The 25346-nt window shown below is 37.1% G+C and overlaps 1 long non-coding RNA gene across 1 annotated transcript; it reads right to left on the bottom strand.

Moving 5' to 3' along the window:
• Positions 1 to 14434: 14434 nt before the first annotated feature.
• LOC118152880 (uncharacterized) lies at positions 14435 to 24919 on the bottom strand. Its single transcript, XR_004741854.3, has 3 exons — positions 24796 to 24919; positions 21082 to 21216; positions 14435 to 15419 (listed from the first exon to the last, which is right to left on the bottom strand). It is a non-coding gene; the product is annotated as an uncharacterized LOC118152880 (long non-coding RNA).
• Between the last annotated feature and the right edge of the window lie 427 nt (positions 24920 to 25346).

A 25346-nucleotide genomic window follows, 5' to 3' on the forward strand; every position in this document is an offset into this window, starting at 1 on the left:
GGAGTCTGATGTTCAAGGGCGAGAAGGATCCAGCACAAGAGAAACATGTAGGCTGAGAGGCTAAGGCAGTCTAGTCTTTTCACATTTTTCTGCCTGCTTTTTATATTCTAGCCATGCTGGCAGCTGAGTAGATTGTGTCCACCCAGATTAAAGGTGAGTCTGCCTTTCCCAGCTCACTGCCTCAAATGTTAATCTCCTTTGGCAACACTCACAGACACATCCAGGATCAATACTTTGCATCCTTCAATCTAATCAAATTGACAGTCAGTATTAACCATCACATAAAGTAACATTCCAAAGTACTCAGAGTTAGACCATTAACATATCCCTTTTAGAGGAACACAGTTCAACTGACAGCATATGCAAATTCTTATAAAATATTAAATATAATGTGTGATGGCTCACACTTGTAGTCCCAGCAGTTTGGGAGGCCAAAGTGTGTGAATCACTTGAGGTCAGGAGTTCAAAACCAGCCTGGCCAACATGGTGAAACCTCATCTTTACTAAAAATAAAAAATTAGCCAGGCATGGTGGCACACGCCTATAATCCCAGCTACTCAGGAGGCCAAGACAGGAGAATAGCTTAAACCCAGGAGGTGGAGGTTGCAGTGAGCCAAGATCATGTCACTGCACTCCAGCCTGGGTGACAGAGTGAGACTCCATCTCAAAAAAAAAAAAAAAATTAAATACAGGCACACAGTAAAAATTAGTCCCATAGAGTATATGAAGTATATGATTTCCTCATGGACATATCTTCTGAGTTCTTTAATCTACTAAAAATAAATACTGGAGAAAGAATAGTCACTGAGGAATCTGAATTCAGCTTCACATTCACTTACTCTATGATAGGGAAAAATTATAACTTCCTTGAACTTTTTTCCTTATTTTCAAAAATGAAGAGATTGGCATAATTTCCAAGGTCTTATAAAAATATGTGTGTGTGTGTGTGTGTGTGTGCATTTCTATGTTATTTTTTCAAGTTAATAACTAATATACAGATGTGGTTTTATATAATAAACATCATAAAAGGCTTTGTTATAAAATAGAAGATTTTCCCCATTCAAACATCTTGAGCAGAGGCAGAGAAAGACGGTAGAATAGAAGGCTCCACCAATTATGCCATTGGCAAGGACACCAATTTGACAACTACGCAGGAAAAGAAAAATCTTCATAGGAACCAGAAATTAGGTTAGCCCCATAGAACCTTGTTTTACTTTTCTATCACTGAAAGAGGCACTTAAGAAATAAAAAAAAAACAGTCTTGAATCACCAATGCCATGCAACCTCCAACCCCCCACCCTGGCAGCACTGGTGTGGTGTGAAGATGTCTCTGCGCACTGTGGGAGGGAGAACACAGCAACTGTGAGGCACTGGACCTAGTGGAGTCCTGTTAGAGCATAAAGGAAACCTGGACCAGGGCCGGGCACGGCGGCTCACGCCTGTAATCCCAGCACTTTGGGAGGCCGAGGCGGGTGGATAACGAGGTCAAAAGATCGAGACCATCCTGGTCAACATGGTGAAACCCCATCTCTACTAAAAATACAAAAAATTAGCTGGGCATGGTGGCTCGTGCCTGTAATCCCAGCTACTCAGGAGGCTGAGGCAGGAAAATTGCCTGAACCCAGGAGGCAAAGGTTTTGGTGAGCCGAGATGGCGCCATTGCACTCCAGCCTGGGTAACAAGAGCGAAACTCCGTGTAAAAAAAAAAAAGAGAAAGAAAGAAAGAAAACCTGGACCAAACTCAGTTGACACCCACACATGAAGGCAACATTTAAAAGAGCCCAAGCCAGAGGAAAATTGCTGACCCCAGCAGTCCAAACTTTGCCATGGGGGGATAAAGTGCTCTGGGTCTCCAGGTAATCTTGAAATCAGCCTAAGCCATAAGGACTGCAATTTGTAGGCAATTCCTAGCTCTGAACTGGACTCAGAGACAGTATTCTTGTTGGAGGAGGGAGGAAGGGAAGCATGTGATCTACTGAGACAGCAGCTGGGGCAGCTAAGAGAGTACTGGCATTGCCCCTCTCTTAATCCCTGGCTGCACAGCTCATAGCTCCAGAAGAGACCCCATCCTTCTGCTAGAGGAGAGAAGAGGTAAGAAGAGGGAGGACTTTGTCTTGCATCTCAGATACCAGCTCAACCATAGCAGGATAGAGCACTGGTCAGAGCAATGAGGCCCCCATTCCAGGCCCCAGCTTCTGGATGACATTTCTTGACACATCCTGGGACAGAAGGGAACCCATTGCCTTAAAGGGAAGGACTCAGTCCTGGCAGCATTCATTGCTTACTAACTGAAGAGGCCTTTGGCCATGAATAACCAGCAGTGATACTGAGGTCAATGGCCTTAGGTGAACCTCTGAGACATACCGTCTTCAGGTAGCAGCAGAGCCACAGAATAGTAGAGCACCAACCAGGTTTTTGGGGTCCTCAATTCCAGGACTTAATTCCTGGATGGCATTTCTGAACCTGCCATACATCACAGATGAGCCCACTGTCCTGAAATGGCAGAGGTGTTCTTGGGCCAAGTGACATTCACCAGAAGCTGACTTAAGAGTTTATGGGCTATAAAGGAACATCAGTGATAACAAGGCAGTATTTCTTATGACCTGTAGTAGTAGGGGCTACCGGATGAGGCATTTCTCCCTTTGTAAAGGGAAGGGAAGAGTGGGAAGGACTATATCTTGTAATCTGAGTGTCAGCTCAGCTGCAGTACAGTAGAACGCCAGGCAGATTTCTGAGGTTTTTAACCCTAGTCCTTGGGTCTCAGACAGCGCTTCCAGACCCATTCAGGCTTAATGTAACTCAGACCTTGAATGGAAAAACACAGGCCTAGCTAGCTTTGCCACTTGCTGATTACAGAGAGCCTCACGGACTTGAGCAAACATAGGCAGTGGATGGGGAATGCTTACAGTAGGCCTTGAGTGAGACCCAGTGTTGTGATGGCTTCAGGTATGATCTAGCACAGTTATAGTGGTGGTGGCCACAGCGGTACTTGTGTCACTCCACCCCCAGCTTTATGTGCCTCAGAACGGAGAGAGAGAGAAAGACTCTGTTTGAAAGAAAAGAAAATTGGAGAACAAGCATCTCTGCCTGGTCATTCAGTGAATTCTCCTGGATATTGTCCAAGACCATCAAGAAAGTAGCTTCACAAGTCTGCAAGATCCATAGCATTACTGGGCTTGGAATGGCCCCTAAAGCAGTTTCAGTTTAGATCACAATACCCAAGTCTGTTAAATACTTGGAAAGTCTTTTCAAGAAGGATGAGTACAAATAAACGTAGATAGTGAAGACTACGACATACACAATAACACTTTAATACCCAGGCACTGAAGAACATTTATTAGTATCAACACCATCCAGGAAAACATGATAGAGAAAAATTAAATAAGGCACCAGAGACCAATCTTGGAGAAACAGACATATGCAGCCTTTCAGACAGGAAACTCAAAATAAGTATGTTGAGGAAATTCAAAGAAATTCAAGATAAAATAGGCAAGTTTGAATTCTATCAAATAAATTTTTTTAAAGATTTAAATAATTAAGAAGAATAAAGGAGAAATTCTGGAGCTAAAAAAAAATAAGGAGCGTCCTGAAGAATGTATCAATCTTTTAATAGCAGAATTGATTAAGCAGAAGAATGAACAAGTGAGTTTTAAGATGGTCTATTTGGAAATACACTGTCAGAGAAGACAAAATAAAAAATAATGAAGTACTCAGACATCTAGAAAATAGCCTTGAAAGAACAAATCTAAGTGATACTGGCCTTGAAGAGGAGGTACAAAAAGAGATGGGGTAGAAAGTTTATTCAAGTGGATAATAACAGAAAATTTCTCAAACCTGCAGAAAACTATTAATATCTAAGTAAAAAAAGGTTATAGAACACCAAGCAGATTTAGTCCAAAGAAGGTTATCTCAAGGCATTAAATAGTCAAACTTTTAAAGATCAAAAATAAAAAAAGAATTCTTAAAGCAGCAAGAGAAATGAAGTAAATAACATACAATGAAGCTGCAATACATCTGGCAGCAGACTTCAAGGTGGAAACCTTACAAGCCATGAGAGGTCAGAATGACATATTTAAACAGTTGAGGGGAAAAAAATACTTATCCTAGAGTAGTATATCTGGTGAAAATATTCTTCAAACATGAAAAAGAAATAAACACTTTCCCAGAAAAACAAAGCTGAGGAATTTCAGCAACACCAGACCCTTCAATCAGAAAGAAAGGACATTAATAAGCAATAAGAAATCAACTGAAGGGAAAAAAACCCACACTAGTAGGTATACAGAAAAACACAGAATACACAGAATATTATAATACTGTAACTATGGTGTATAAACTACCCTTATCTTTAGTAGAAAGACTAAATGATGAGTATATCAAAAATGATAACTAAATATTTCAAGACATAAAGAGTTCAATAAGATATAAATAGAAACAACATGCAATTAAAAAGCAAAGGGAAAAGGTAAAGGCATAGAATTTTTACTAGTTTTCTTTTTGCTTTTATGTTTCTTTGTTTATGCAATCAGGGAAATTTTTAACAGGTTAAAATTATGTTAAATTATGTTAAAATGATGTTCAAGGATATGTTATAAGATAGTATTTCTAACTCTCATGCTAATCTCAAACTAAAAAATATACAAAATAAATACACAAAAATATAAAGAGTAAGAAATTAAGTCATATTGCCAGAAAAAAATACAATCACCTTCACTAGAGGAAGTCTGGAATAAAAGAAAAAAGGAAGAAAAGACCACAAAACAACCAGAAAACAAGTAACAAAATGGCAGGAGTAAGTTTTTTCTTATCAATAATAACATTAGATGCAAATGAACTAAATTCTCCAATCAAAAGACATAGACTGGATGGAATGATGAAAAACAAGACCCATTGATCTGTTGCCTATAAGAAACAAACTTCCCCTATGGAGACACACATAGACTGATAATAAAGAGATTGAAAAAGACATTTCATGCCAATTGAAATGAAAATAAAAGATCAGGAGTCATTATACTTATATTAAACAAATAGATTTTAAGACAAAAACTGTAAGAAAAGACAAAGAATGTAACTATATAATGATAAAGTGGTCAATTCAGCAAAAGAATACAATAATTTTAAATATATATCCACCTAACACTTGGAGCACCCAGATATATGAAGCAAATATTATTAGAGCTAAACAGATAGGCTCCACTACAATAATAGCTGGAGACTTCAATACTCTATTCTCATCATTGAACTAAACTTTCAGACAGAAAATCAACAAAGAAACATCAGACTTAATCTACACTATGGACAAACTGGATCTAATGGATATTTATAAAATATTTCATTCAATAGCTATGGAATACACATTATTTTCCTCAGCACATGAATGATGTTCAAGGACAGACCACACATTAGTTCACAAAACAGGTCTTAAAACATTTTGAAAATTGAAATAATATCAAGCATCTTCTTTCACCACAATCAACTAAAACTAGAAAATAAATAACTAGAGAAATTTTAGACACTATACAAATGTGTGGAATTCAAACAATATGCTCCTGAATAACCAGTGGATCATTGAAGAAATTAAAAAGGAAACCAAAAAAATCTGTTGAAACAAATGATAATGGAAACATAACTTACCAAAGCCTATGGAATACAGCAAAAGTAATATTAAGAGGGAAGTTTATAGCTATAAGTACCTACATCAAAAAAGAGAAAAAACTTCAAATTAATAATTTAATGATGCAACTTAAAGTTCTAGAAAAGTGACAGCAAAGTAAACCCAAAATTAGCATAAAGAAAGAAAGAAAGATTAGAGCAGAAACACATGAGATTGAGTTGAAGAAAACAATACAAAAGCTCAATGAAGCAAAAGGGTGATATTTAGAAAGGTTAAATACACCAGGTCAAGAGATCAAGACCATCCTGGTCAACAAAGTGAAACCCCGTCTCTACTAAAACTACAAAAAACTAGCTGGCCATGGTGGCACGTGCCTGTAGTCCCAGCCACCTGGGAGGCTGAGGCAGGAGAATTGCCTGAACCCAGGAGGGGGAGGTTGCGGTGAGCCAAGATTGCGCCATTGCACTCCAGTCTGGGTAACAAGAGCAAAACTCCATCTCAAAAAAAAATAAATAAAGGTTAAATAAAATTGACAAACCTTTAGCCAGACTAAGATAAGATCCAAATAATAAAATCAGAAATAAAAAAGGAGATATTACAACTGATACTGCAAATGTAACAACTTTCAGGTGTTAAAGAAAAAACTTTTAAAATTCTGATCCAAGATGGCTGATCACTAACAGCTCAGGATTGTAGCTCCCAGTGAAAGCTCAGAGAACGAGAGGACGCCACACTTTTAGATGAATTTTCGTCGCTCACTGACCAGCAGATTTCTAGTGGAGGAGCCCCACGGGTCACCAGCATGACTCTTGTGGCCGGTGCAGCGGTTTTGCCGGTGCCTTGGCGTGGCAGCTCTTCATGCAGAGTAAACGGAACTGGCTCCCTTACTGACTGGTGTTTGGAGCTCTGGGAAGGCAGAGCCGCTTGTTGCGGACTCAAGAAGGAAGCCAGACCAGAGATTCCTGGGCAGAAGAGCACCATCAGTCTTATCGCTGCTAATTTGGCTGGCGCAGTGGGTTGCTTAAATCCCAGCACTGGGAATCAATAAATTGGACGTCAACTCAGAAACCTAATTAGAAAGGCGGTAATTGTAAAGACGACAGATGGATAAATTTATCATAAAGGGAAAAAACCAGCCTAAGAAGGCCGAGCATACCCAAAATCAGAACCCCTCTCCCTCTACAGGGGATTGCAGTTCCTCATCAGCAACTGAACAAGCCCTGATGGAAAAGGACTGTGTTCCATTTTCTGAAGTAGGCTTCAGAAGGTGGATGATAAGAAACTTCTGGGAATTAAAAGAACTTGTTCTAACCCAATGTAAAGAAACTAAGAACTTTGAAAAAAGGTTTGACGAAATGCTGAAAAGAATAGACAATACAGAGAGGAATATAAATGAACTAAGGGAGTTGAAAAATACAACACGAGAACTTAGTGAAATACGCACAAGTTTAAAAATAGCAGAATGGGTCAAGCAGAAGAAAGGATATCAGAGGTTGAAGACCAACTTAATGAAATAAAACAACAAGACAAGAATAGAGAAAAAAGGATGAAAAGGAATGAGCAAAGTCTCCAAGAAATATGGGACTATGTGAAAAGACCCAATCTACGTTTGATTGGTGTACCTGAATGTGATGGAGAGAATGAATCCAAGCTGGAAAATACTTTTCAGAATATTATCCAGAAAAATTTTCCCAATCTAGCAAAGCAGGACACTATTCAACCCCAGGTAATACAGAGAACACCACAAAGATATTCCTCAAGAAGAGCAACCCCAAGGCACATAATCGTTAGATTCACCAGGATCAAAACGAAGGAGAAAATACTAAGGGCAGCCAGAGAGAAAGGCCAGGTTACTCATAAAGGGAAGCCTATTAGACTTACAGCAGATATCTCAGCAGAAACCCTACAAGCCAGAAGAGAGTGGGGGCCAATATTCAACATACTTAAAGAACAGAACTTTCAGCCTAGAATCTCATATCCTGCCAAACTAAGCTTCACAATTGAAGGAAAAGTAAAATCTTTTATGAACAAGCAAGTACTCAGAGATTTTATTACCACCAGGCCTGCTTTACAAGAGCTTCTAAAAGAAGCATTATACATAGAAAGGAACAACCAGTATGAGCCTTTCTAAAAATATACCAAAAAGTAAAGAGCATCAACATAAAGAAGAATTTACATCAACAAATGGATAAAATAGCCAGTTAACATCAAATGGCAGTAACCCTAAATTTAAATCAACTAAATCCCCCAATCAAAAGATACAGCCAAAACCTAATGGTATATCCAAAGATACACAAAGACTCAAAACAAAGGGTTGGAGAAAAATTTACCAACCAAATGGAGAGCAAAAATAAATAAATAAACAAAAAGCAGGAGTTGCAATTCTCACATTTGATAAAATAGATTTCAAAGCAACAAAGATACAGTGGTAAAAGGATCAATGCAACAATAAGAGATCTTAATACCCAGATACATAAGACCCTTAATGAGATTTAGACTCAATGAGACAGAAAATTAATAAGGATATTCAGGACTTCAACTCAGATCCGGAACAAGTAAACTCAATAAATATTTATAGAGTTCTCCATTTTAAATACACAAAATATTAATCGGCCATTATTAATACCTATTTTTAGAATGAAGCAATATTCCTGTTCTCTCTCCCTCTTTTTCTTCCTCTTTCTTCCTCTCCTTCTCTCCTTTTTTTACTTTTCAACATCCTAGTTCCTCACCTCTACTCAATAAAAAAAAATTAAAAGAAAAACTAATACCAGTTAATATGGTTAGGCTATGTTCCCACCCAAATCTCATCTCTTATCACAATCCTCATAATCCCCATGTGTCAATGGACAGACAAGGTAGAGGTAGTCAAATCATGGGGACAGTTTCCTCCATGATGTTCTTGTGATAGTGAGTGAGTTATCAAAATATCTGATGGTTTCCTAAGGGGCTCTTCCCCCTTCACTCAGCATTTCTCCTTCCTGACACCCTGTGAAGAAGGTGCCTTGTTTCCCCTTTGCCTTCCACTATGACATTAAGTTTCCTGAGGCCTCTGCAGCCATGCAGAACTGTGAGTCAATTAAACCTCTTTCCTTCAAAAATTATACAGTCTCAGAAAGTTCTTTATAGGAGTATGAAAATAGACTAATACAGCAATCTACAGACACAATAAAATCCTTAAGATACCAATGACACTCACTCTTCACAAAAAAAATTTAAACTTTATATACAACCACAAGAGATCCAGAATAGTCATAGCAAAAAGAACAAAACTAGAGGAATCACATTAACTGACTTCAAATTATACTACAGAGGTATGGTAACCAAAACAGCATGGTTCTGGAAGCGTAGAAATAGACACATAGACAAATGAAACAGAATAGAGAACCCAGAAGCAAATCCACACACCTACAGAGAATTCATTTTCAACAAAGGTGCCAAGAACATACACTAGGGAGCAGTCTCTTCAGTACTGAGAAAACTGGATAGCCACATGCAGAAAAATGAAACTATACCCGTTTCACCATGTATAAAAAGAAATCAAAATGGATTAAAGACTTGAATCTAAGACCTCAAACTATAAAACTACTTCAATAAACCACTGGAGGAAATCTCCAGGACATTGGTCTGGGAAAAAAAATCTTGAGCAATACTCCACAAGCACTGGCAACCAAAGCAAAAATGGACAAATTTGATCACATTAAGTTAAAAAGCTTCTGCACAGCAAAAGAAACCATCATCAGAGTAAACAGACAATCCACAGAATGGGAGAAAATATTTGCAAACTACTCATATGACAAGGAATTAATAACCAGTATGCATAAGGAGCTCAAACAACTCTGTAGAAAATTATATAATAATTCAACCAAAAATGGGCAAAAAATTTGAATAGATATTTCTCAAAAGAAGACATACAAATGGAAAATAGACAAAAGAAAAGGTGTTCAACATCATTTGTTATCAGAAAGATGCAAATCAAAACTACAGTGAGATATCAGTTAAATTGGCTTATATCCAAAAGATAGGCAATAACAAATGCTGGTGAGGATGTGGAAAAAAGGGAACCTCCTCATACACTGCTGGCAGGGATGTAAATTAGCAAGACCACTGTGAAAAACAGTTTGGATATTCCTCAAAAAACTAAAATTAGAGCCACCACATGGTTTAGTAATTCCATTGCTGGATATATGCCCCCGCCCACCAAAAAAAAAAGGAAATCAGTATATCAAAGAGATATCTTCACTTCCAAGTTTGTTGCAGCACTGTTTGCAATAGCTAATGTTTAAAAACAATCTAAGGCTTCATCAAGAGATGAATTAATAAAGAAAATGTTGTATTTAAACACAATAGAGTACTATTCTACCATTAAAAAAAAAGTAAGATCCTGTTATTTGCAACAACATGGGTGGAACTTAAGATAATTCTGTTAAGCCAGACAGAAAGACAAACATCCCATGTTCTCACTTATTTGTGGGATTTAAAATTCAAAACAATTGACTCATGGGCATAGAGCGTAGAATGATGGTAACCAGAGGCTTGGAATAGTGGAAGGAGGGCTTGAGGGAAGGTAGGAATGGTTAACATGCACAAAAATACAGTTACAAAAAATGAATAAGACCTATACTATTAGATAGCACAACACGGTGAGTATAGTCAATAATAACTTACCTGTACATTTTAAAATAACTAAAAGAGTGTAATTAGATTGCTTGTGATACAAAGGATAAATGCTTCAGGGGACTGATACCCCATTATCCATGATATGATTATTTCAAATTTCATGCCTGTATCCAAACATAACCACAAAACTTAAAGAACTCTCAGCACCCCACAGTCACTATGAACGGTTTCACAGATCACTTCAAAAATATCAGCCAGATGCAATATCATGCTTGTAATCCCAGTACTGTGGGAGGCCTTGGCAGGTGGGTGGCTTGAGCTAAGGAGTGTGAGACCAGCCTGGGCAACATGGCAAAACCCCATCTTTACAAAAAAATACAAAAACTAGCTGGGTGTGGTGATGCAAGCCTATAGTTTCAGCCACTTAGGAGGCTGAGAGGGGAGGATCAGTTGGTCCCAGCAAGCAGAGCTTGCAGTGAGCTGCATCACTGCACTCAAGCCTGGACAACAGAGCAAGACCTGTCTCAAAAAAAAGAACAAACAACCAAAAAACCTTCTCTGTATATAGAGGTACATATAAGTAAAGATTTCCTTTCCACAAATGATATCAGTACACTATTCTGAACCTTGTTTCTTTAAGTCTTTTTTGCAGCAGCAGAGCAATTATCTATTGCATTTAAGTATATTTAGACCACAACTCTTTAGAATATTCTGGAAGAGCTCACACCTATAATTCCAGCGCTTTAGGAGGCCAAGAAGACTGCTTGAGGCTAGAAGTGCAAGGTCAACCTGAGCAACATAGTGACACCTAATCTCTACAAAAAAAATTTTTTAAATAGCCTGGTGTGGTGGCACAGCTATAGTCCCAGCTGCTTGGGAGGCTGAGGCAGGAAGGATACCTTGAGCACAGGAGCAGAAGATTAAAGTGAGTTATGATCACAGCACTGCACTCTGACCTATGTGACAGAGTGAGAAACTGTCTCTTAAAAAAAAAGAGAGAATAATATTCTGGAATAGTTGTGTAAAAGGATAGTAACCTTCCACGTTTCCTTAAAGATTAAAAATTATGATCACCTTAATGTGCATTTTTATTTTTAAAAAATGATAAAGAATTTTGTTCCAAAGTCATAACAGATTGGTGATAGATTTGTGATAATAGTTTTGCAATAATTGGCTTTGAAAAGTCCTTTTTTACTATAATAGTATATAAAGAAAGGATTCCTCAGTGATATTTTTACACCAAAATTGATTTTCCTGTCATCCAAAAGGCAAAGGTGTTTAAGCCAGTAGACTTCAGTCAATAAACTAAAGCAAGATAACAGTCAAGAGTGACGCTGAGGTAGGATGTGAAACTCAAATAGCTTGGAATAAAGTCTTGGCCACCTAACCTAACACAACCAGCTTAGAGAAGACTTAAGCTGATGCCCCATCAGTAAGTGATATAAGCAGGGGTTTAGGGTTAAGGAGTGTTGATTCCCCATGGACCTGATTGTTTAAAAAGACTTTGGTAAATCTTCAAAGTCCTCCTCATAAGTCTTTGACCTCTAGTGCTCTTACCCTGTCAGTTACACAAAACCATGGGCTCTGGGATAAGCCATCTACTATCATGTCTGCTTATACAGTAGACATCTGGTTAATGTATGTTGGCCACATGAATGAATAAAAGGAAAATGCTAGTATCTGGACACCTGACAGCAATTTTAACAAAGATGAACATTGTCCTCACTGCTAATATTTACTACAATCTCATGCATTTGATTTTATGGGCCTTCTGGGAGAAACAGGCCTAATATGTTGTTAACTCAGATGAATAGCTGCCTAAAGAACGCTATTAGATTCATAGCAAAGAATTTTCAGTGTGGCTTGGAGCTAAGAAACGGAGGCATAATGGGATTTTCCACCCAATATCTTTATTTTCAACAAATAAAATATATGTGATTATGATAGCACAGGAATTTGGAGCAACATATACAAAAGCAGTAGTATATAGCTTCCGATTTGATCATTGATATTAGGCCATATGTGTAATAAATATTAAGACTACCAACTCAGCAAAAGTCTGGAAATTGCTTTTAGTTTCCTATCTCTGTATATCATCTCTACTTCTAGTCCTTATTTCACATAATCTAAAGCTTTTTCTCTACTCACCCTAGAGTTATTTCTAAATTCTAAGACCCTATATAATGTCATGATGTCAATGGGTTTTGCTGGGATGGAGGAGTAAGTGAGAGAGAAATAGTCTTTTTATCATCATCTCTCCACAGGGACCTATGATGATGTGTGTATCAACTAACCTGGTCTGTCAAAAAAAAAAAACACAGATTGCTACTGTGTCCCCAGTTCTGAAACTTATTTTGAACCTCAATCTGAGAATTGCCTTGTTTGTTTTTTGGTTCTGTTGTATCATCCCCTTCCTAAGACAGGGAAGTGAATTGGTCTAATATCTTGCACCCAAGGAAGGCTGTAACAGCAGTGGAGAAGAGCAGAAGAGGGAATATTCATCAGTTAATACATGAAAATAGGTTTCATCACCAATGGAAACAGAATAAGCTTTAGTTGGTTAACATATTCAAAATTTTTTGATATCTTATTTTTGCTTCTGCACAAACATCTTGAAAACTTCTTAAAGTATCAATGAAACATTTTCATAAAAGTTATAAATTTAAATAAAATCATATACAAGCTCATCACTTAGAATTAACATATGTATCACTGAAGATTTTCCCATGCATATACATGCACATACAGATACATATTTAATTGATTTTTATAAAAATTGAATCATACTGTATGTTATTATTTTGTAACTTGGTTTTTGAGGCTAGTTTCTAAAGTGATATCTAATATTTTAGAATTAGCTTGATGAAGGAAATTGTAAGATCAGTAAGTTACTACATTGAATTGTATTTGTATACCAAATACAAATTTAATTCCAAGTTTTTAGACAGCCAGTTTTTAGATAGCCAGTGTGTATCAATGATACACGCGTTTTTGTCTCAAAAATTAATGTATTTTATTTTCAATTGCTCTTTAAGCAACGGTAGTTAAAATTATCTTAACAAATGTCTACTAAATATAAACAGGGTAGACCAGGATAGCGCTGTGAAGGAAGGTGTCTACCTTCATTAATTTCACTGACAAAGACTACTTAAATGCTACAATTTATGCAAGAGAAGTCCTCACAACCAGATTGGACATCTACTTCATTCTGCTGCCTCCAGCTTGCTTTGTTGCTGGAACAGTCCAAACTTTCATTTCTCTAAACTTTTGAATTAATTCCCACCATAGTCAAGACAAGATCTACAGTGAGAATATGACAGTGATTAAGAGTACTTAAGCAACGACTATCCCCCTGCGTGTAACTCTCCCTCAGCAACCACTGTAGCTCCATGTCAGCACCTTGGGGTCTTTGAAATGCAGAAGCAGTCTTGTCTCTCCTTTGTAAAAAGAGCCATGATTTTCCTCTCTATATATCTTTGACTTCCCCATGGACAAATTTTAAAAGAAAGATGAGATAATCATCTTGCCCCTGGGTATTTCTTTCTTGTTATGGTACTAAATGCCTTAGAAATTTCCAAATGGAAAAGGGCTAGCTTTAGGTTTAGGTAGAAGTACTGGCAGTATTGTTTCCTACAAGTCCAAAGGATACTCAAAAACTTGGTCCAACATCATATTGGGAAAAGATAAATAAAAAGCAGGTAATCCACTGGAGCAAACAGAAAAGGAAACGAAAAGGCAACTTAACAAATGCCCTTTCAGTTCTAAATAAGCAAGTTCTAAATAAGCAACGTCTCAATATTTCCATTTCCACATGTACATTTGTTGCCTGTTTTCATTATTATTTTTAATTTTTATTCATAGAAGTTACATTTTCAAATACATAGTTTTGGTTAAAAGACCAGAATAAATTCTTGAGGCTTAAAAAAAATCAAAATTTACAAGTAAGTCCAATTCTGATATTAAAAACCTAGTTTTATCCTTAGGCTTAAAAATGTTCTTAAAAAAGAATTCCTTTTAAATGTTCTTTAAAAAACGAATTCCTTTTATTTTTATTAGTTTGTAAAAGTAAGACTATGTTACCCTCAAGCTATTTCACGTATTTTAAATTTTTTAGGTTACTGCAAAAAAATCACATAAAATATAATAATAATTATGATGTATTCATTTATATAGTTAAATGACTACATAGCTACCATATGTAAAGTGTTTGCTAATGCTATTGGAAACACTAATAAGAGGAAAAATTCCAGACTTCTTTTCAAAAATTATTTGCTCTTTTAAATGGAAACAATGGCCAGTAAATAAAGGCACATATTAGAAGGAAGATGAGCAAAGATGAAACATATAGAAGATATTATAAAAACAACAAACTGGAAATGGAAAAGTGATGGGTGTCATAGCAGGAGATTGTTTCCAAGCGGAGTAGTAATTTTGTAACAATCAAAAGGTGGCTGATACCTACTCTAATGAGTACATTTTAATAAGAGATTTAATATATTATGTGGAGAATTGTGGTATTGAAATAATGTGAAAGTTTGGACAGTCCCAATTATATCTGCCCTACACCAAACTGGATCTCACTTCAAAACACAAGCCATGACAAAATATTTCAGAGTTTGGGATATGTAAATAAATTCTTTGAGCACACTGGCTTAAATAGCTAATAGTAATAAGCAAATTAGCAGATTAGGCCTGTGTTTTGTCACTTTTGAAGGAAGGGACCAATCTTGAGTTTCTCTCATCCCTAATACCTCACATAGAGCTTGGCACATTATCAGAGGTCAATAGCTGATAACTGACTGATTCGTTCTTAATAGCTAGAATGTAAACTTTGTGTGAATAAGGATGGTTGCTTGTTTTCCTGTTTTGTTTACTGACAAATTCCCAGTGCTTGATGAGTACCTGATGCATAGGAGGCACTCAATAAATACTAGCTGAATAAATTTACCTACTGGTTTGTAAACTTTACTCCTACATTAGGTACTTTTTGCACATCTATAAAGTATTAGGAAATAATATTAATGGTCTTTAAATAACACAAAACACAAAACTAAATTCATCCAATCAAACCAGTTTTTAATATTTATATTAACAAATAAGGCATACCCACAAATTCTCATAACTTTTTTTCAGATCTTCTTTCCATTTTCTGGTCACTCATGAATATAAACCAGCAGACGGAAATAATCTAAAATAAATATTCATTTAGAACTGTGGAAGTCAATTGTACAAATGGGTCATTCTTGTCATATCCAACTAAAACAGAGTTGAGAAGTAAGGAGAAAAAGCACTCAGAGCACAAAACGTTGCTGCAAAAATGTAATGCTCTACAGGCCTGGTAGCTAAAACTGCCTGCACTAACCTGAAGCAGTTTTATCTAATGAGTACTGAAACAACCTGCTGCAACTCACAGACTAATTTTGCCCACCACCTTCACTTAACCAATCAGAGCTTCCCAGTTCCTCAAAACCTTACTAGTGCCAAAGAAATTTCTCAAAGAGCAATACCTAACACATCTTTATTTATGAAAATAAAACCTCTAATCTTTTCTTCGTTCTTTGGAGAGAGCACTTTCAGTTCACACCAGAGAATATTTCTCCCCAACTTACAAAGAGATATTACCAATTAAACTCTCTTTTCCACTATGCAGCAATCCTGATGGTCCTTTGGATGACCACATTTACTGAGCACATGCTTTGTATTTCTGCTTATCAAACAGAGAAGCGGAACCATTTGGAAAGAAATAGAGAAAAAAGAGATTTATTACAAGAAATTGTCATATGCAATTGTAGGGTCTGGCTAAGCAAACTTAAGTCCACAGGCCAGGCTGTCGGGAAGGGAAACACAGCAGGCTGAGATCCATGGACACTAGCTAACGCTTGTAGTCTCTGAACTCAATCAGAAATTGTGGAGGGAAAATGGCAGATAGGAGGCAAGACTAACTTATAGCTCCCACTCAGACAGACAGAGCAGTGTGTTGAAACCCACATTGTGAACTTTTGCACTAAGAACTACCACAGGAACATACCAGGAAAGCTGAGAGAATCCAGACTCTTTGAAGGAGATGAATTGCTGCTGCAGGCTCTGTGGGAACCTGAGGAACTTCAAAGACAAAAAACATAAACACTTGAAAGCTCTATGACCCCACCTCCTACCTAATCTTCCCTATGCTACCTCAGCTGATGCACTCTTGAAAGAGCCACCTCCTGGCTGGAGGCCAATCAACACAAAACCAGTGCACTTAACAAAAATACAACCCAGGACCCTTACAGAGTCCACTTCACTCCCCTGCTACCTCCACTGGAGCAGCTGCTGGTATACATGGTTGTAAGACCTGAAGATGGATCACATCACATAATTCTTTGCTGGCACACCCCAGTACCAGCCAAGAGCCTGGTATATCCACTGGGTGGTTAGATACAAAAGACAAATAACAATTACTATAGTTTGACTCTAAGAAAACCCCATTCCTAGGAGAAAGAGGACAGCAACACTTCAAGGGAGCACCCCGTGGAACAAAAGAATCTGAACAGTAGCCCTTGAGTCCCAGATCCTCCCTCATAGTCTACCCAACTGAGAATAAACCAGAAAAACAATTCTGATAAGACAAAAAACAAGGCTCTTTAACACCCTCAAAAGGTCACACCAGCTCCCCAGAAACAGATCCAAACCAAGATGAATTCTCTGAACTACCAGAAAAAAAAAAATCTGAAGGTTAACTATTAAGCCAGTCAAGGAAGCACAAGAGCAAGGCTAGGTCCAAGGCTAGCATATGAATGGGAAAATCTCCAGTGAAATAGATAGCATAAATTAAAAACAATGACAACTTCGGGAACTGAAGGATACACTTAGAGAAATGCAAAATGTACTGGAAAGTCTTGAGAAAATAATTGAACAAGTAGAACAAAGAACTTCAGATCTCAAAAACAAGGCTTTTGAATTAACCTAATCTGATGATGGTGTAAATTAGTGCAACCATTGTTGAAGACAGAGTGTCGATCCCTCAAGGACCTAGAAATAGAAATTCCATTTGACCCAGAAATTCCGTTACTGGGGTACATATCCAAAGGATTATAAATTGTTCTATTATAAAGACACATGCACACATATGTTCATTGCGGCACTGTTTACAATAGCAAAGACTTGGAACCAACCCAAATGTCTATCAACAATAGATTGGATAAAGAAAATGTGGCACTTATACACCATGGAATACTATACAGCCATAAAAAATGATGAGTTCGTGTCCTCTGTAGGGATATGGATTTATTTGGAAACCATCATTTTCAACAAACTGACACAAGAACAGAAAACAAAACACCACATGTTCTCACTCACAGGCGGACATTGAACAATGAGAACATGTGAACACAGCATCACACACTGCAGTCAGTGGGGGGCAGGGACAGCAAGGAGTGGGGAGGGTGAAGAGGGGTAACGTGGGGAGAAATACCAGATATAGGTGATGAGGGGATGAAGGCAGCAAACCACCTTGCTATGTATGTACCTATGCAACAATCCTGCATGATCTGCACATGTACCCCAGAACCTAAAGTACAATTAAAAATAAATAAATAAAAAGAAAGAAAAAAGAATTTTAAAAATGAGCAAAGCTTCCAAGAAGTTTGGGATTATGTTAAACAACCAACCTAAGAATAATTGATGTTCCTGAGGAAGAAGAGAAATCCAAAAGTCTGAAAAACATATTTGAGAAAATAATAAAGGAAAACTTCCCCAGTCTAGCCAGACATCTAGACAACCAAATACAAGAAGCTCCAGGAACACCTGGGAAATTTATTGCAAAAAGATCATCACCTATGCACAGTCATCAGGTAATCTAAAGTCAAGACATAAGACTCTTAAGAGTTATGAGGAAAAAATATTAGGTAACCTGTAAAGGAAAATCTATCACCAGATTAACAGCAGGTCTCTCAACAGAAACCCTACAAACTGGAAGGGTTTAAGGACGCCTATCATTAGCGCCCTTAAACACAACAGCAAATGATACAACGGTGAATGGTATCATTAACCTCCTTAAACACAAATGACACAATGGGGGTTCAAGACTAGCCTGGCCAACATGGTGAAACCCCATCTCTACAAAAATACAAAAAGTTAGTTAGGTGTGGTGGTAGGTGCCTATAATACCAGCTACTTGAAAGGCTGAAGCAGGAGAATCATTTGAACCTGGAAGGCGGAGGTTGCAGTGAGCCGAGATAGCACCATTGCACTCCAGCCTGAGCAACAACAGCCAAACTCCATCTAAAAAAAAAATGATACAATGTACTTTGGGGACTCAGAGGAAATGGTGGAGGGAGTGAGAGATAAAAGACAACACCTTGGGTACAATGAACAATGCTCAGGTTATGGGTACACCAAAATCTCAGAAATCACCACTAAAGAACTTATTCACATGACCAAACACCACCTGGTCCCCAAAATCCTACTGAATAATAATAGTAGTAAATAATTTTTTTAAAGTTGTTACTTTGAAAAAACAAAAAATAAATTTCTAATTTTCTTATCTGACATAAGGCCATCTCATGTGAGCAGACAATGAGAACACAATAATGACTATGACAAGGAGTTGGCCTTCAAAAGGCTCACAGTTTATTAGAAAAGACTCATCTGCATTTAAGTAATTACGAATAGAGGCAGCATCAAGCTCTGATTGTGATACCTTAAAGATACTGCAGTGGAAAAGAGGAAGTAATTATTAATTTTTTGTGTTCATTAAAGTTTAAATTTATTTACATCATAAATTATATCATGGCTTTATCTCACTTTCAGCATCATCTCCCAAGTCTAGCCAACTTGACCTGCTTGCCTGTCCCTGGATGAACCAAGCCATTTTATGCTTCTATGAATTACACACTTCAATAGGCTTTGTGGTCCCACCCAAATCTTATCTTGAATTGTAATCCCCAAAATCCCCATAATCCCATGTGTCAAGGGAGAAACCAGGTAGAGGTAACTGAATCTCAGGATGATTTCCCCCATGCTGTTCTCACAATAGTGAGTAAGTACTCACAAGATGTGATACTTTCATAAGGGGCTCTTCCCCCTTAACTCGCATACTCTTCTTCCCGCTGCCTTGTGAAGAAGGTACCCTGTTTCCCCTTCTCCTTCCACCATTATTCTAAGTTTCCTGAAGCCTCCCCAGGCAAGGTGAACTGTGAGTCAACCCTGTTTCCCTTATAAATTACTCAGACTTGGGCAGTTCTTCATAGCTGTATGAAAATAGACTACTACATGCTGCCATAGAAAAGACAGGTAGGAATTGGATGTTAAGGCAAAAAAATAGAATTAACCTATGTGTCCAAACAGAGTACTAGAAAGGTTTTTATAATCACAGAATCTTACAGCTTGAACAACCATCACAATCATTTCTATCAATCCCTCATTTTACTAACATAGAAACTAAGAAACAGAGAAATGAATCATCTTCCCTATGATTACCTAATTTGCCTAAATAATTATCAGTAAAGAGAAGAGAACAAGAAAGCCAGATATGCCAGGATGCTATGATAAAATATTGTGATATTGTATAACACATGGAACTCTACATAAAAATTACCACAACATGCTAAAGCATACCAAACATTTTTCTTTTAACTTGTATATCTCTGCTTTGTAAGTTTTGATTAAAGCTGTGCCTCATACAAGGGAATTTTATCATTCATTGGAGTATTAAACCATTATTTGGCAATATTAAAGCATTCAGCCCAATAATTTTTATATAGGTTCTCCTTTATGAAATAAAAAGTATATTTCTAAAACTATGGGGAAAAAAACAAAAAGCTCTACATCTACACAGAAAAAATAAATACAAATTTAATTTCTTTAAAATATTTTTGATAAAGCTGATATGAAATTTTGATAAAATTAAGACAATGTCTATTGCAAAGAAGCTGCGAGTATGCGTACTTCTGTAAAAAAAACAAGCTACTATAAAAATTCTTAGTTTGTCTATATTGGAAGGATTAAATATAAAATGTTTATTTTCAGTCTCTCAGCAATACAATGATGTATACTTTCAACTAAAATAGAACTAAATTTGCAGAATGTAAGCATAATATTCCAGTTCACAAACTAATGTTCTTTTCTTTTGTATTGTTTAAGACCATATATTTATTACTAGAATTTATGACACCCTTTCTGACAAAAGGTATGGTTCTGTTGGTCTTTGGCAAGATGTCACTCATAACATCATTTAGCTTGTTGTACTATGAGTGACTGAGAAATTGCTATCAAAATTTAAAAATGTAACTATAGAAGCATAAAAAGGAAAATTTACATGAGAGAAAAAAATGCCTAAAGTGATATGCACATGTAATGTTGACTTCCAATGTTGAACAAATATCTTGGCAGTTATAAACCTGATTTGATCCATAATTGTAACAGGATATTTTAATATATCTTCTTAGTAAATGAGAAAGACAATAACATTTGTTAGTATATAAGTTGTTTGAAAACAGTTAATAAACAATATTTAAGATACATGTACCTAAACCTTGAAGAAAAAAATACACATTGTTTTCAATCACATTGTTTTCAAACAGTTGAAAGTGAATGCAGGCAGTACATTCAACTCTAACAGGAAACACTTGCAATCATCCTGATATGAGGAAAGTGCTTACTCTCACATGAAAGGATAGAATGAGACCAGGAACTGCACAAAGTGGCAAAGCAAAAAGCTCCCATCTAGTTGGTTTTGATAGAATCATTTTAGCTTAGACTCATTTTCTAATGTCAATTACAATGCTTGTGTTACACCATCTAATTCCTGATTGCCAAAAGCAATAAAATACTTGTTTAATCTGGCTTAAACGCTGCATTTGGTCTTTTACCTAAAAATCTGGAGGTTGGAGGATTCAGTGATATTCAACTATTCAGTAATATTATGGTCCTGGTGTCACACATCTGAGGTTCTCTTGGCCTTCTCCTTATGGTGATGGCTCCAACCGTCAAGTCCTGAGACATAACTGAAAGCAAGAAGAAAGAGGTGAAGTAGAACATAATTTTTTCACTTGAGTAATTCTTTCAAAAAGAAAAGGAAAAATCTTCCCAGAGGCATCCCCTTGTGGTGGATGGTAAAAATGGCCACAGTTCACTGCAGTACCTTCTATCAAGGGGTAGCCTCTATTTCCCCAATTCAAAAATTTGTGCTATCTGTGGTTTGCTTTGGTCAACAGAATACACAGATGTGATGCTGTGAGAGTTTCAAGGCTGGACCTCAAGAAACTTGTACATTTCAACTCTTGGATTATTAAATATTACAAACGTCATGTGAAAACAGCTGCCCTTGTTTGCTGGTTGGTGAGAGACACGGGGCCTAGCTATTTATTTTGCCCTGGTTGACAGATTGCCAAACACTGGACATGTGAATGTGGCCATGCTAGATTACATAACCACCCGCCGACCTGCCATATGAACACAGAATTATGAGCAAACCCAGGTCATATCAGTGGAGCCTATCTTCACCAGGAGAAACACCCAGTCAAATCATAAAACCATGAGTTAAATAAAACCTTGGTTTTTTTAAATCACTAGATTTGAGAGAGGTCTGTTATCCAGCAAGAATTGCCTAATGTATCTCCCATCAGCCTTATCCTTAAATCTATTTGGTCAGAAATCAAGCTGCATCTCCATACCTAGACCAAGTATGGAAAAAAAGGAAATTATAATGACTGAAATACACACAAAATTCTTTATCCCCTGGCACTGGACACAATGCCACCCAAATAAGAAGTGAGTTTCATTATCAAGGAAGTAAAAGGACAGGCTTTGGCTAAGCAAACAGCAGTATCATCCACTGAACATACTGAGGTCTTCAGAGAAAACGAGGGAGGGAAAATGTTAGAGGTGATTAAGAAGTCATGAACTTAACTTTGACATAGTATCAGATATGAGCCTAAATATAGAATAAGCAACTTCAACATGTGCCATAATTTAGATTCTAGAGATATTTAATTATTGGAATTTATCTTAGCCTCTAAAAGTGGTTACTCTTTGCTATTTCTAGATGATCAATTTAATTTGAATTCAATTTCTTCCAAGGACTGAGAATAAGATGTCTATTTAGATATGAATAGCTATAGACATATTTTTGGAGGAAAGATTTAGCTATATACATCCACACATACAAATCATTTTCCTGTAGTACTTCTCTTGAAATTCAATTTCTTATTTAGCATACTTCATTTACTTGAAAATTCAATAACCTATTTAACATACTTCATTTTTTCTCTTAATCTTCACAGCGTTCAATAAATATGGTCAATTAAATTTTTATGATAAAATATAATCATCATAGTGATAAAATTTATTTGCTAGCTTTATCCTGACTCTATATGTAGCTTTATTTGTATACTACATTCTATCTTTATAAAAAAAAGTTCCTAAAAGTATGGGTAGTGAATAATTCCAAGACATAGTACTGAATAGCCTAAATTATAATAATTTAAAGTGATATCTATTTTCTCAAATTTCCCTTTTAAATTAACATGCTTTATCCACTTATTAATTTAAGTGCCAGCTGTACTATATATTAGCAAAATTGGTAGAAAGTACATTTTTAAAGAAAGAATACACTAAACGTAGAAGGCCAAATATTTCACAACTGCAGTTTGAAGGAATAAAAGAGATAACCTTCATTTTATAGCATTAAAAATGAAATGAGACTGCTGCTGCATTTGGAGAACAAAAAAAAGCACTACCAAATACTCTTTTATCTTATTTTAAAACATCAGAATCGTGTATATTTATTTTAAGGAAACACAAAATGTTGAGGATCTATGAACATCAAAAGGACTTGATGATACAGACTATGTTGAATGTTAGTTTTAAACTGTAGATGGCTGCAAGTCGATTATCCAAATAAATACAGCATGGCCTTCCTGGATAGACATCAGTTCTCATTAACGCTCATATATTAAAATATTTTGGAGTGGAGTTTAGGAGTAAAATTTAATCTGTTATAATTAGTTGCACCTGAAATCATCTTCAATTAGCTAGTGTAAATTAATCAAGGGCTTATATCCAGGTTAGTGAAGGATTCAGAATAATAAATGGTGTCTGCATTTAATTAAATGCAAAATGAAGCTGATGTGTTTAATCAACCACAAATGCCTTTTTACAGCAAATAAGTACACTCTAACACATGGGCCACGATAAATTCACTTCTAGCAAGAGAAAACTTTCAGTGTGTTTATCTGGCTGATAATGAAAATACCCTTCTACTGTAAAGGAGTTGCTTCTGCCTTTTGCTGCTTACAGTAGCATCCACACAAGACTAACCTATTATTTTGCTAAATTGAGCAAAATATGCAACTGCTTTTTCTATAAAATTACAGGTATTTTTACTCTCAGATTAGTGAAGTGAAGCTCAGAAAAATAACAATCCATACATAGTAAAATATTATCTATCTTAACAAAGATAATTAAGCAAATGATCTGAGGTGGTTAAACATCAAAAAAAGTAGAAAAGCAATACATAGAGTGAAAAATTGTCCTGCTCTTTCTCAGGAGAGGAAGATTAATGTTGCCGCAGGCTATAGTGTTCTACTTTTCCACCCCTTCTCACTATTTATTAAAAATCTAGAACTGTTCTGAGAGACTGTGCTCTCCACTCTTGATTGTCTGTCTGACTTGAGACACAGCAAATAAAACCAACCCAACATTGCTCAAGTTCATGTTTGTTCATTGGCTCTTCCTCAAATGCGATTTTCCTCTCTGCAGATTCCTCATTCTTTCCAGAGAACACAGAAAAATTCAAAACATTCATACTGATAGTTTATTCCTCTAAGACCTATATAATCTATCCTATTTTCAGTGGTATATAGACAACAGCTAAAATGACGTATTTGTTACCTCCACTTTCACATTAAATATTTATTTCCATTTAAAGTTTTTTTTGTTGTTTTTTTTTAAGCTATATAGTATATTTGACTTCAAATTACTACAACTGGGTGGCTTAAAACAATGGAAATGTATTCTCCGGAGGCCAGAAGTCTGAAATGAAGGATCACCAGCAGGTCAGCATTCCTCTGGAGCCTCAAAGAAAAACACGTTCTTTGCCTCTTCTAGCTAGTGCTGACTGTCATTGTTCCTTCACTATGGCCATATCACTCCAATCTCTGCCTACTCCACAGGCCACATTGCTTCCTTCTCTTCTGTCTTTCTAATATTTCTCTGCCTCGCTGTGTGTGTGTGTGTGTGTGTGTGTGTGTGTGTGTGTGTGTGTGTTTTGTTTTTGAGACGGAGTCTCCCTCCATTGCCCAAGCTGGAGTGCACTGACGCAGTCTCGTCTCACTGCAACGTCCGCCTCATGGGTACAAGGGATTCTCCTGCCTCAGCCTTCTGTGTTGCTGGGACTACAGGCTCTTGCCACCACAACCAGCTAGTTTTATATTTTTAGTAGAGAGGGGGTTTCACCATGTTGGCCAGCAAGGTCTCAAACTCCCAACCTTGTGACCCGCCCACCTCGGCCTCCCAAAGTTCTGGCATTACAGGGGTGAGCTACCGCACCAGGTCCTCTGCCTCACTTTTATAAAGATACCTACTGTAGAGAGCTGCCTGCCGGTCCATTAACAATGTGTGGCACGAACTGAGGCTGGCTTTTAGCAGCTACTGTCTGCAGCAGGAGCCTGGCCGGTGTCCCCCGCTTGGCGGGGCGGGGGCTGTGACGGCCGAGGTCCCGGACTCTTCCGGCTTCCGGCTGTGAGTTGCCGCGCCCTGCTGGGCACGCCGCTAGGTCCCATGGAGCTGGAGGGGCAGTGGTGGCGAGGACAGCTGGCCGCTGACATTCACCAAGCTCTTCGCTACAAGGAGCTGAAGTTGCCCTCCTACAAAGACCAGTCCCCTCAGTTAAGTCTCAGACGGTATTTTGCTGACTTTATTGCCTTGTGAACAATCGCTTCACGCTCTGCCCACCATCTTGCTATTTACTGGACCTGTTTATGACGTCTCTATCCGGCAGCTGCATGTAGTTGCGCTTTTCCTGCATTTCTCAGTGCAATCCGTAATTTATACTCAGAATTGACATTCTTAAAAAAAAAAAATGCTGTTTCAAGGGAAGACATAACTAAGAGGTCAGTGGTAGAATAAAGTCCCG

The sequence above is a fragment of the Callithrix jacchus genome, chromosome 4, assembly GCF_049354715.1.
Source record: "Callithrix jacchus isolate 240 chromosome 4, calJac240_pri, whole genome shotgun sequence".
NCBI classification, from domain to species: Eukaryota; Metazoa; Chordata; class Mammalia; order Primates; family Cebidae; genus Callithrix; species Callithrix jacchus.